The following is a 12,887-nucleotide window of genomic DNA, read 5'->3' as shown; positions in this document are numbered from 1 at the left end:
AGAATTGACGAGCAGGACTCTGATGTGAATTTGGTTTGGTTTATCGCCGAAGCCCACTTTCATTTGGATGGATTCGTCAATAAGAAAAATTGGCGCATTTGGAGGACTGAGAACGTAGAACGCACATTTCATGAGAAATATGTCTCTTCACCCCTCAACGGGGTACTGTGTGGTGTGCAATGTCCAGTCACGGAATAATCGGTGCGATATCCCTTGATGATGATGATGATGATGATGATGTTTGCTTTGAGGGGCGCTCAACTGCTCGGTTATCAGCGCCCATACAAATTTCCAACTTCTGCTCAGTCCAGTCGCGCCACTTTTCAGGAATGATGAAATGATGAGGACAATACAAACACCCAATCATCTCGAGGCAGGTGAAAGTCCATGACTCCACCGGGAATCGAATCCGGGACCCTGTGCCCGGGAAGCGAGAACGCGACCGCGAGACCACGAGCTGCGGACTATATCTCTTGATGGCAGGGTGACTACCGAACGGTACGTGAATGTTTTGAAACATGATTTCATAGCCATTCCCCAAAGTGACCCCGATTTTGACAGACGAGGTTCATTCAAGACGGAGCTCGATCCCATAGAAATAGGAGAGTGTTTGATGTCCTGGAGGATCACTATGGGAACGACATTCTCGCTCTGAGGTACCTAGAGGGCACTGGCGTGGGCCTCGGTTGGCCGCCATATTCTCCGATCTGAAATCATGCGACTCCTTTCTGTGGGGCTATATTAAAGACAAGGTGTACAGCAATAACCCAAAAACTATTGCTGAGCTGAAAACGGCCATTCAGGAGGTCATCGACGCCATCGGTGTTCTGACTTTAGCGAATTATGCAGAATTTCGCTATTCGTCTGCGTCACATCATCGCCAATGATGGCAGGCATATCGAACAAGTCATAACCTACACTCCTGGAAATGGAAAAAAGAACACATTGACACCGGTGTGTCAGACCCACCATACTTGCTCCGGACACTGCGACAGGGCTGTACAAGTAATGATCACACGCACGGCACAGCGGAAACACCAGGAACCGTGGTGTTGGCCGTCGAATGGCGCTAGCTGCGCAGCATTTGTGCACCGCCGCCGTCAGTGTCAGCCAGTTTGCCGTGGCATTCGGAGCTCCATCGCAGTCTTTAACACTGGTAGCATGCCTATATGAGCAGTTAATGGACTTTGAGCGATGGCGTATAGTGGGCATGCGGGAGGCCAGGTGGACGTACCGCCGAATTGCTCAACACGTGGGGCGTGAGGTCTCCACAGTACATCGATGTTGTCGCCAGTGGTCGGCGGAAGGTGCACGTGCCCGTCGACCTGGGACCGGACCGCAGCGACGCACGGATGCACGCCAAGACCGTAGGATCCTACGCAGTGCCGTAGGGGACCGCACCACCACTTCCCAGCAAATTAGGGACACTGTTGCTCCTGGGGTATCGGCGAGGACCATTCGCAACCGTCTCCATGAAGCTGGCCTACGGTCCCGCACACCGCTAGGCCGTCTTACGCTCACGCCCCAACATCGTGCAGCCCGCCTCCAGTGGTGTCGCGACAGGCGTGAATAGAGGGACGAATGGAGACGTGTCGTCTTCAGCGATGAGAGTCGCTTCTGCCTTGGTGCCAATGATGGTCGTATGCGTGTTTGGCGCCGTGCAGGTGAGCGCCACAATCAGGACTGCATACGACCGAGACACACAGGGCCAACACCCGGCATCATGGTGTGGGGAGCGATCTCCTACACTGGCCGTACACCTCTGGTGATCGTCGAGGGGACACTGAATAGTGCACGGTACATCCAAACCGTCATCTAACCCTTAGTTCTACCATTCCTAGACCGGCAAGGGAACTTGCTGTTCCAACAGGACAATGCACGTCCGCATGTATCCTGTGCCACCCAACGTGCTCTAGGAGGTGTAAGTCAACTACCCTGGCCAGCAAGATCTCCGGATCTATCCCCCATTGAGCATGTTTGGGACTGGATGAAGCGTCGTCTCACGCGGTCTGCACGTCCAGCACGAACGCTGGTCCAACTGAGGCGCCAGGTGGAAATGGCATGGCATGCCATTCCACAGGACTACATCCAGCATCTCTACGATTGTCTCCATGGGAGAATAGCAGCCTGCATTGCTGCGAAAGGTGGATATACACTGTACTAGTGTCGACATTGTGTATCCTCTGTTGCCTGTGTCTATGTGCCTGTGTTTCTGTCAGTGTGATCATGTGATGTATCTGACCCCAGGAATGTGTCAATAAAGTTTCCCCTTCCTGGGACAATGAATTCACGGTGTTCTTATTTCAATTTCCAGGAGTGTAAATCCGAATACCTGTAGTGACGTTTACATGTTGAATGAAGGATGTGCACGCCGTAGTTTGTAACTAATTTATTTTTTCTCGTACAGTTCAATAATTGTCACCCTCCGCCACACACCGTCAGGTGGCTTGCGGAGTATGGATGTAGATGTATAAAGCCGTAAGGTAAGAAATACTTTTGCTCTTTTTAGTACTTGTGAACTTCAACCTGCTGAAGTGGAGGAACTCATAGACCTGAAGAACAACGGCAATTTAAAACTTAAGTACCAAATATCAGATTTGTACAGCTTCCGGAATTCTATACAGCAAGATTACCGCGCACCGGATGTAGGCCCGAGCCTATACAACACAGATTTTTAATCCTCGTCAAGCCCAAGTGACTCATTGAATTCGTAATAGTGCTCAAAACTTTCGTATCTGTGAAAAGGTGTTGAACGTATAATTATACTGTACTTAGACATAAATTAGAAAAATTAATATTTCCTAAATATATCGTTTATTACTATAGAGTCTCTGTTATTAATATTAGTGAAATTGTATGTCTTGGATGAGTTCGGCCAAGAGGAAAAGTTTGGAAATCCTAAGACCTTGACGTACTTGCGTACTGGAGTCGTCATCTTCTTTCCTCCAACCTGAGGAGATGCCTGCCGCCTACGACGGATGCGGCTGTCAGCGTTTCTTCCAAGACGACCTGCTAGAGGTGGTAATCCCCCCCCCCCCCCTCGCCACCCTCATACCTCATAGTATATTCTAGGAGAAACGTCTCTGTTGATGAAACACATGTACATTACGTAATTAATGACGGCGGAAGTTCCATGGTGCTATTCGCGGATAACATTGCGCATTATGAGAACGACGCAAATCTAGAAAATTGTTACAAAGTTCTGAACAGTCTTCAGAGGATTATCTCTTGTCAGTTGACCCTCGACACAACAAAGGTAAAGTACAGCGTGTAAATATGTGGGAAACTCATTATCCTTCGTTTTCACGATCAGTGATCAATAACTAGAATTCACAACCGTAAAATTTAGTGGTCTGCAGAACTGACGGACGAAAGTAGCTTTGGCATGATGTGTGGCTGCCAAGTAACTTAGCTCGTTGAAACTTGAACCATACGTGGAAAGATCTGCTGCAGTAAATCAGAGCACGGAGCGTATCGGGAAGAAATACGTAATGAGATGAAGAGAACTCACGTTTTTTTTAAAGCCAGCAGTTCACTGGACATTAGAGAAGGAGGGACATGGTTCATAATAGGGTTTGTGCTCATCACGGACGGCTTGCTCGCAACAAGGTTGGTAATCAGTTGTTGTAGTTGGACGTTCCATTCCTCCGTCAGCACGGTTGGTGCATGGGGAACTGCTGCAGTAGTCTCCCCAACGTATCCAACACGAGCTCGAGAGAACGGACACGCCAGTCCATTGGCCGAATATCCTCCCGTTCCAAGAGCTCTTCCACCTGCCCTGATCATTGCGGTCGCGCATTGTCATCCACAAAAGTGAAGCCGTGGCCGCATGCACCCGAGGAGAAACGCACATGGGTATGGCTACAGTGTCGCAATAACATTGAAAGGTGAGTGTACCTTGTACGTTATACCCCGCTACACTTTAACACCTCAGGTAGTTCATCCGGGATCACTGTCGAACGTGATCTTCTTGGTGGTCTAGGTATTAATGTGTCAGGAGGCACAATGCCTCATGGGAGTACTGGCCTCCAAATAATTGGACACAGTACACTCACGAATCAACGTTACCATGACACTACTCCCTCCCATTGCGCGTCTTTCCAGGGGTGTATTCTGTTTTGGATTCATTTTTGTAGATGACAATGCGCCACCACATCGAACTGCACAGATGCAGGAGCTCTTGGAACGCTAGGACATTCGGCCAATGTACTGCCCTGTCTGTTTCGCCGATTTAGATATCATTGAGCACCTGCTGGATGCTTTGGGGAGACTAACTGCAACACATCCACATGCACAAACGATCATATTGCATTTGTCATCCGTGTTGGTTGAGGAGTGAAATCCATTACTGCAAGAACTTAATACCAACCTTATGACCAACATGAGAACACATTGCGGAGCATGCATTGCCATCCTTGTGGTCATACAGCCCATTAAGAAACATGCCCATGGCCTAAGATGAATCGTAGTGACTTCACTTTAATGATTGTTTTTGAATAAGAGTATAATTTCTGTTCGTCTCATTTCGTATTTCTGTTATCTTCTGTGCTATACTTTAGCAGTGCTTCCTACGAGGGTTGGAACTTAAATAGTGGCAACTATTTATTCGCGACCGATACAAAAGAGCTATATGTTTGCACCTTTTACTGTCCTTCAAAGTAGTCATCAGCGTTGTGCAGAATCCGTTGCCAGCGATGTGGAAGGCGTAGTATACCGTCAGGAAAGCTGCTCTGTTGATAGTGCGAATGGAACGGTCCACTGCCTGTCGAATCTCTGGAACAGTTCTGAAGCGAACGCCACGAAGTTGTTCCTTCGTCTTCGGATTCGAATCAAAGGCACAAGCACATAAGTCCGGGGAGTATGGTTGATGGTACAGTATTTCCCAGTCCCATCGACTGAACAGAGCAGCCACAGCTTGCGCTATATGCGCCCGCGCATTGTCGTGCAAAGTGATGGGTTGGTTGCGCAGAAAGTGTCGCCGCTTCTTTCGCAAATCTAGTCGCAGGTGAAACGAAGAGTAATACGACTTAAGTCCTTGTGACTTTAATTTGATTCCGAAGACGATGGAACCACTTCGTGGCGTTCGTTTCAGAACTGTTCCAGCGATTCGACAGGCAGTAGACCGCTCCATTCGCACTATCAACAGAACAGGCTCTCCTAAAGGTATACTACACCTTCCACATCGCTGCAACGGGTTCTACACAACGCTGGTGACTACTTTGAAGGACAATAACAGGTGCAAACATGTAACTCTTTTGTATCGGTTGTGAATAAATAGTTGCCACTATTTAAGTTACAACCATCGTATGTATCGTCCAAGTTTCATCGAGCTGTGTTACTTGGCAGTGGCACGTCATACGAAAGTTACTTTCGTCTATAAATTTTACACTCCAGTGTACTAATGACTCTTTGTAGTAAAAAAGGTAAAAGATGTAGATGTAGATCGTGTAGCGACCAGTCGATGCACTCGGGCGTTAGAGGTTGAGTACAAACTGAGAGTTGACATAGAGGGTAAAGAAACCTGCAGTGTCCAGTAAATCGGCTCAGCATTTCACTTAAGCAGTTTCTTAGCGTTTTAAAGGGGATTGGGCCCACAATACTTGATGCAGCTGTCAGAATGAGCTTCACTACAAGAAGCTTAAGTTCAAGCAGTTAGACCAATTGTTGAATGGTGCTTTTCTACTTGAGGTCATCACAGCCGGCGCTTGTAGAGAAGAGAGACAGAGAAAAATCTACACAAGAGCAATACATTTGATCCTGGAATCGTTTAGCAGATGCAACACTGTCACAGAAATGCTTTTCCACCTTCAGTGGCACACTTTGCTAGTGAGGCGTTGTGCATTACTCAGAGATTTACGTACAAATTTCAGAGAGCTGCGTCCCAAGCATATTCACGTAGCCAAGAGCAAAATATTAAAAAAATTAAAATCTACCCTAAAATCATTTCTTCTGGACAACTGTTTCTATTCAATAGACGAATAATTTAAAAAAAATTGGTAGTCTGTAAAAATATACAGTTTTGAGTCTAGTATGCTAATTAATGTCATATATAAGCCAGTGTGCTACTTAGGAATATGTAAATGGCCAACATATAGTCATGCAATGAAACTACATTTCATTTACACTGACTCGTTCCACAACATTTCGATAAAAATATCATTTAAATGATCCCCGCTAACGTTTGGTTCTCCGACATATACGATTCGTAACATGACAAAAACGGGAAAATCAGAGAAACCGACGCTCATCCTGAGGCTTGCCGAAAGTGGTCTTCCCCTGCTCCCTTCGTAAATGGAACAGGAGAGGGTAGAAACCATTATGGTAAATGGAGCTCTGTTCGCCACATGTTGTAATGTGGCTAGAGGGTAGCCTGTTGTCAGTCAGTCTGCCTTGGTCAACCACTCAGTTCGGGAAGACCTAGGTGTAAATGTAGGGGTTCAGCAGGATTTGTCCTCCAACTTCTTTTTATTTGGTATGACGCTAATGTAATCGACAGTTCACAGAGACGACGTCTGTATTTTTGAAGGTAGAACTTGTCATTCTGCATGTAACCTAAGGCTTTGTCAGCAAAACTTTACTGAATGACATGACCCTCCTTTTCACTATATATCACAACAACAAAATGAAGTTTAATCTAGAAATGAAACTGCAAGAAGCTCTAGGATATCCGAAGAGTGGGCGCATCGACTTTTTTTCAAGACTATGTAATTGGCAAGTAGTTTAATAAACGATATCATTCGAAACATCAGCTGTCATTAAACCGAACGGACTTCTGTTAGTGCTACTTTTGCAACAGCGATCTTTGTCATGTCTCTAGACATATTCTCACTCGGTAATTCAGAGTTTCCTCCAGAGATTTCCAGTGTACTCTGTTGCCGTGCTCTTCTCTAGACTAGTTCAGTGGGTGTTATCAAAATAAATTTGGAAGCACATGACATTCCTGAACAATATTATATAAGATGTCGGAAATTACCGTTACAAACTTCTAGGACTTACAGACGGGAGTGAGTTCACCATATTATTACTAGGTACCCATATTCGGAAACATACCGTTTTCGTGCTACAGACGCTGAAAAAGATCTGTGCTAGGTAAGTTTGCAACCGGATAGTCTTGGTGCGAGATGCTCACGTCGGATTGGCTGACGTCATTTGATGTCTGACTTACTGTCTCGCCTGATTCGAGCCTCATCCACGTGTCTGTGCGTGTTATATCACCCTGGGTGCTTACATGATTGCAGAATACACTGACATGATCCTTCTGAATGGTGGAGTTAACGGTAATGGAAGAGTTCCTTGTCGCCTTTATCAAGATCGTTCTCCACACTGCCAGTTCCATTGCATACCCTTTTCGCCACACTTGTGCAATGGCTTCGAGAAAGGGAGCATTCACAGTCAGCAGGCTGTGGTGCTTTAAGTAAACGCCGCACACCTGAACTGAAATAGGACGCACTGCATCATGATGAAGAGAACCCATCAACGGGTATATGAACAATTGCGCCTGCAGTGGATGTTCACTCCAGCACCGTCTGGTATGTTGTGGACTACCAAAAACTACATCCATACCACCATACCACTTTCAACACGGTATATCACCTCTAACAGGTAGGATGGACGTCAAATTATATCAGCCGATCCGACGTAAGCAATCCCCGCCATGACCTCTGTAGTGCAAATCTATCTAGCAAACATGTTTTCGGACAGCAGCAGCACGGAAATGGTACGTTTCAAAAATGGTTCAAATGGCTCTAAGCACCATGGGACTTAACATCTGAGGTCATCAGTCCCCTGGACTTAGAACTACTTAAACTTAACTAACCTAAGGACATCACACACATCCATGCCCAAAGCAGGATGTGAACCTGCGACCGCAGGAGTAGCGCGGTTCCGGTCTGAAGGGTCTATAATAGCTCTGCCACAGCGGCCGGTACGGTACGTTTTCCGACATGACCTTCTATACAAAATAGTGTCTACTCACTCGCCTCTGCAATTCCTACAAGTTTGTAACTGGGATCTCCGAACACCGTGTGGAATATGTAATACATCAATTTCTTAGCTGGCTTCATATTAAACACAATGTCGACGGATCCCGTGTTTACTCGTGTTTCGCGCGCCATATGTTGCGGACGGATCACAAGATAAGTCGTGTTTAATGCACACTGCTTGTAGACTTCGTTCAGTTAGGTGTTTACACCCTTAGGCAACGTAGCAAACGTGATTGCCTCCAGAATGAGATTTTCACTCTGCAGCGGATATGAAACTTCTTGGCAGATTAAAACTATGTGCCGAACCCAGACTCGAACTTGGGACCTTTTGCCTTTTGCGGGCAAGTGCTCTACTATCTGAACTACCCAAGCACGACTCACGACCCGTCCTCACAGCTTTACTTCCGCCAATACCTCGTCTCCTACATTCCAAACTTCACAGAAGCACTCCTGTGAACCTTGCAGAACTAGCACTCCTGGAAGAAAGGATATTGAGGAGTCATGGCTTAGCCACAGCCTAGGGGAGGTTTCCAGAATGAGGATGCGTCGCTAGTCGTGCTCAGAGCACTTGCCCACGAAAGGCAAAAGGTCCCGAGTTCGAGTCTCGGTCAGCCACACAGTTTTAATCTGCCACGAAGTTTCATATCAGCGCACACTCCGCTGCAGAGTGAAAATCGCATTCGGGAAATATCCCCCAAGACTGTGGCTAAGCCATGTCTCTGCAATATCCTTTCTTCTAGGAGTGCTAGTTCTGCGAGATTCGCAGGAGAACTCCTGTGAAGTTTGGAAGGTATGGGACGAGGTACCGGTGGAAATAAATGAGGACGGGTCACGAGTCGTGCTTGGGTAGTTCGATGGCAGAGCATTTGCCCGCGAAAGGTCTCGAGTTCGAGTCTCGGTGCGGCTCTCAGTTTTAATCTTCCAGGGAATTCCGTGATAGCCTTCATTTATCTTTGGCTTACTTAGCAGTGGGAGGTATTTGTATATTTCAGATAATTACCATTTCCGTCTTGAAGTTCCTCCTGATTTTAGAGATGACCCTATTCAGAAAATAGAAGGAAATAAACTTCTACGACATAAGTTAGGGGGTTTTGACGATGAGCATTCAGATGTACTTAGTGCGAATGAAGAGATACAGATTGTTTGACGGAAAATACTTGCGGTTCTGAGGACGATTCGAATGTTAGTGACTGATAGGGACATGTGTAGACCTACAAATAAGCGTAAGGTGGCAGTGTTGTCAAGTGATTCCAACAGTGACGATGCTGATGCTGTTCGTGTGAATGACTCGTGTTATCGTAATGGTGACAATCATTGGTGTGAAACGTACATTCAGCCACACTTGCACTGTTCGAAGGTCATCCTGGAGTCATTATATTTCCGACGCAATGTGACATTGTAGCCTCTTTGATTAGCCTGGTGTTTGGTCACGACTTGTGTGAATTTTTTTGCATGAAGTTGTGCGTCTATTCGATCAAACATAAGTGAAACATAAAACGTCGGCCAAACCACTCAAGTGGACTCCTGTCACAGAAAGATATATGAAGGATTTCCTTGGCCTAATTCTTCTACTGGGAGAATCGAGAAAAGATGGATGGAGAGATTATTAGCCACTGTACCCTCTAATAGCTAACCCAACCTGAGCTGCAACAGATTTGGACTTTATGGAACTTTAACAATAACACTAAGCAGAAAAATATCTCTTGAACTCTTCAAAGTTCAACTTGGGTGGATTATTTCCTCCTGAAATTCAGGACACGTTGCTAACAAAAGCGACAGTTGTCTTTGGACGATGCAGTGATTCCACGGAGAGGACGCCTTGAAGTTTCGAATGTACAACCATACAAAGATTATCAAGTGTGGTTTACATGTTAGGATAACGGGTGAGGTGGCACTGGCTATATCTGCTACAGGGATATTTACACTATTGAAGGGAACATACTGGAAGAACCTGTTCTCTAAGTTCTTTTCCGTTATCTTGGTATGCGGTACCATATATACCAGGAAAATTATTGTAACAGTACTTCTACTGCAGAGTTATTGCTGAAAAACAAAAACTTTAGGATGAAAAGAAGTTTACCGCAAACTTTGAAAGCCAAAGCACCAAGAATGATGAAAAGTCAAAGTTTTCTAAGGAAAACTTGTCATTCATCTCCTCATACGGAAAGATAATTCTAATGTCATAATGATATCAGCAGTTCATTGCGTTTATGTTTCAAATACAGGAAAGAAACAGAGGAAAACCGGAGAGAATATACTGAAGGTTGTGTGTGTAAATGAGAAGAGGCCCATATAAAAGGAGCTGATCATATGGTGCAGCAACTTTCTTACTGTTCTGTTCTACGTAAATCAATGAAACAGACAAAAACAGTAGCACACACTGAAAACGTTTAGGAACCTTTTTTTTATATTTAGGTTCTGAGCTAAATACAATAAATAAAATAATGGTGGCTGTAAAGGATTAGGTCCCATCGACAAATCAAACCAAAGGGCTAAGTGATAATATTTGCCAATTCGGTGCTATGTCCGTAGAAACGATAGAAACCTTTATAAGAAAGGAACAGATCGACAAATTGACACTAAAGAAATAGCTGTAATTTTGTTTTTGCGATGCAATGCGTTTATTGTTGTGCTCATTAATATGGTGAATTACGATGGCACGTAGCTTTCAGTTACATCAGGATCAAAGTTTACAAAAAGTGGTGCTTATTTGCATTAATTAAAATTATTGTTTCTTAATGTGGAGAAACGTCTTATGTTCACACAACAAAAATTTAAGATAAAAGCGATGCAAAGTTGGAGCGATGTCAATCTGTTTACGGCTACATGCAGAAACAAAACTCCTAACCGAAGGAATAAAGTTTTTAGTCAGACGACTATACCGAAAGGAGATTAGAGGACCTGCAAAACTGTTACGTCGTGCGGGCAGCATGCAAAGTGAGCAGCATGCAATACTCGTCCACTGTTGTTAAGTTGGAACAAAAATATCCAGCCCGTAATGTGTTAAGTAATCTCATAAGATCTGTAGATTCATTCTATCACTAGCTACCACAAGGGGCGGGTCCGCCGCTATAAAAGGAGAGTAGCAGAACAGAAGAACAGGTCTGTAGCACAGGTCAGTGACTTCTGCTGTAGACTAGTCACTGAATATCACGTGATTAACAAAACCATCAGCGACATTTCAACCATTCTAAAGCTGTCCAAGTCGACTGTCGATGAAGTGATTGTGAAATGAAAGCGCGAAGGAACAACCATAGGTAAATCAAAAGGAGGCAGACATTATGTTCTGACGGATAGGGAGCGTCGACCATTGGGGAGGATGATGACCTCAGAAGTTAAGTCCCATAGTGCTCAGAGCCATTTGAACCATTTTTGTTTCTGTAGTCAGCGGTAAGAGACGCTTTAGATGGTTTAAAGACCGATGGCTAGAAACGAATGATTTGCAATGACAAATCGTGCTATCCCTATGGCGCTCCGGTGGAAGGGTTTGGGTATGGTGAATACCTTGAGAACGTTACCTATCAGGTAACATACGTTTTTCATATTAGGTGCATTGTGCTGCCACCTACTGCCAGGTACTCCATATCAACGACCTCAGTAGTCAGTAGACATCGTGAGAGAGCAGAATTGGCCGCGGACGTCGTACGTGGTCAGATGATCGGGTGTCACTTGTGTCATACGACTTTGCGTCAGATTTCCACACTCCTGAACTTCCCTAGCTCCACTGTTTCCGATGTGGTAGCGAAGTGAAAACGTGAAGAGACTCGTACAGCACAAAAGCGTACAGGCCGACCTCGTCTGTTGACTGACAAAGACCGCCAACAGGTGAAGAGGATCGTAATGTCTAATAGGCAGACATCTATTCAGACCATAACACATGAATTCCAAACTGCACCAGGATCCACTACAAGTACTATGACAGTTAGGCAGGAGGTGATAAAACTTGGATTTCATGGTCGAGCAGCTGACCATAAGACACACATCACGCCGGTAAATGCCTCGTTTGGTGTAAGGAGCTTAGACGATTGAACAGTGGAAATATGTTGTACGGTGTGACGAAACACGGTACGCAATGTGAGGATTCGATGGCAGAGTGTGGGTATGGCGAAAGCCCGGCGAACATATGCCAGCATGTGTAGTGCCAACAGTAAAATTCAGAGGCGGTGGTGTTATGGGGTGGTCGTGTTTTTCATGGAGGGAGCTTGCGCCCATTATTGCTTTGCGTGGCACTATCACAGCACAGGCCTACATTCATGTTTTAAGCAGCTTCTTGCTTCCCACTGTTGAAGAGCAATTCGGGGATGGCGACTGCATCATTCAACACGATCGAGCACCTATTCATAATGTGATTACACGACAATAACTTTCCTGTAATGGACTGGCCCGCACAGGGTCCTGATCTGAATCCTATAGAACACCTTTGGAACGTTTTGGAACACCGACTTCGTTCCAGACCGACCCAAACACGACTCACGCCCCATCCTCACAGCTTTATTTATGCCAGTATCTCATCTCCTACCTTCCAAACTTTACAGAGGCTGACCGACACTGATACCTCTCCTCTCTACGGCACTCCGAGAAGAATGGGCTGCCATTCCCCAAGAAACCTTCCAGAACTTGATTGAAAGTATGCCCGTGAGAGTGGAAGCTGTCATCAAGCCTAAGGGTAGGCCAACACCATATTTAATTCCATCATTACCGATGGAGGGCATCACGAACTTGTAAGCCTGGTGACCGGATATTTTTGATCACATTGTGTATGTAATTCCAACAATGAAATACAGAGAAGGTGGTCTTTCGGTATGAGGTTGTTAGGGTATGATCTCGTAATGCGCTTAAGAAGACGCTAAATGCAAAAGGATACGAAAAAAATTTACAGCATTTTATACTGCTGCGACAGTAGAG

The sequence above is a fragment of the Schistocerca gregaria genome, chromosome 8 (assembly GCF_023897955.1).
Source record: "Schistocerca gregaria isolate iqSchGreg1 chromosome 8, iqSchGreg1.2, whole genome shotgun sequence".
Classification (NCBI taxonomy): domain Eukaryota; kingdom Metazoa; phylum Arthropoda; class Insecta; order Orthoptera; family Acrididae; genus Schistocerca; species Schistocerca gregaria.
The sequence above is the reverse complement of the archived record's forward strand: the minus strand, read 5'-3'. Positions refer to the sequence as shown.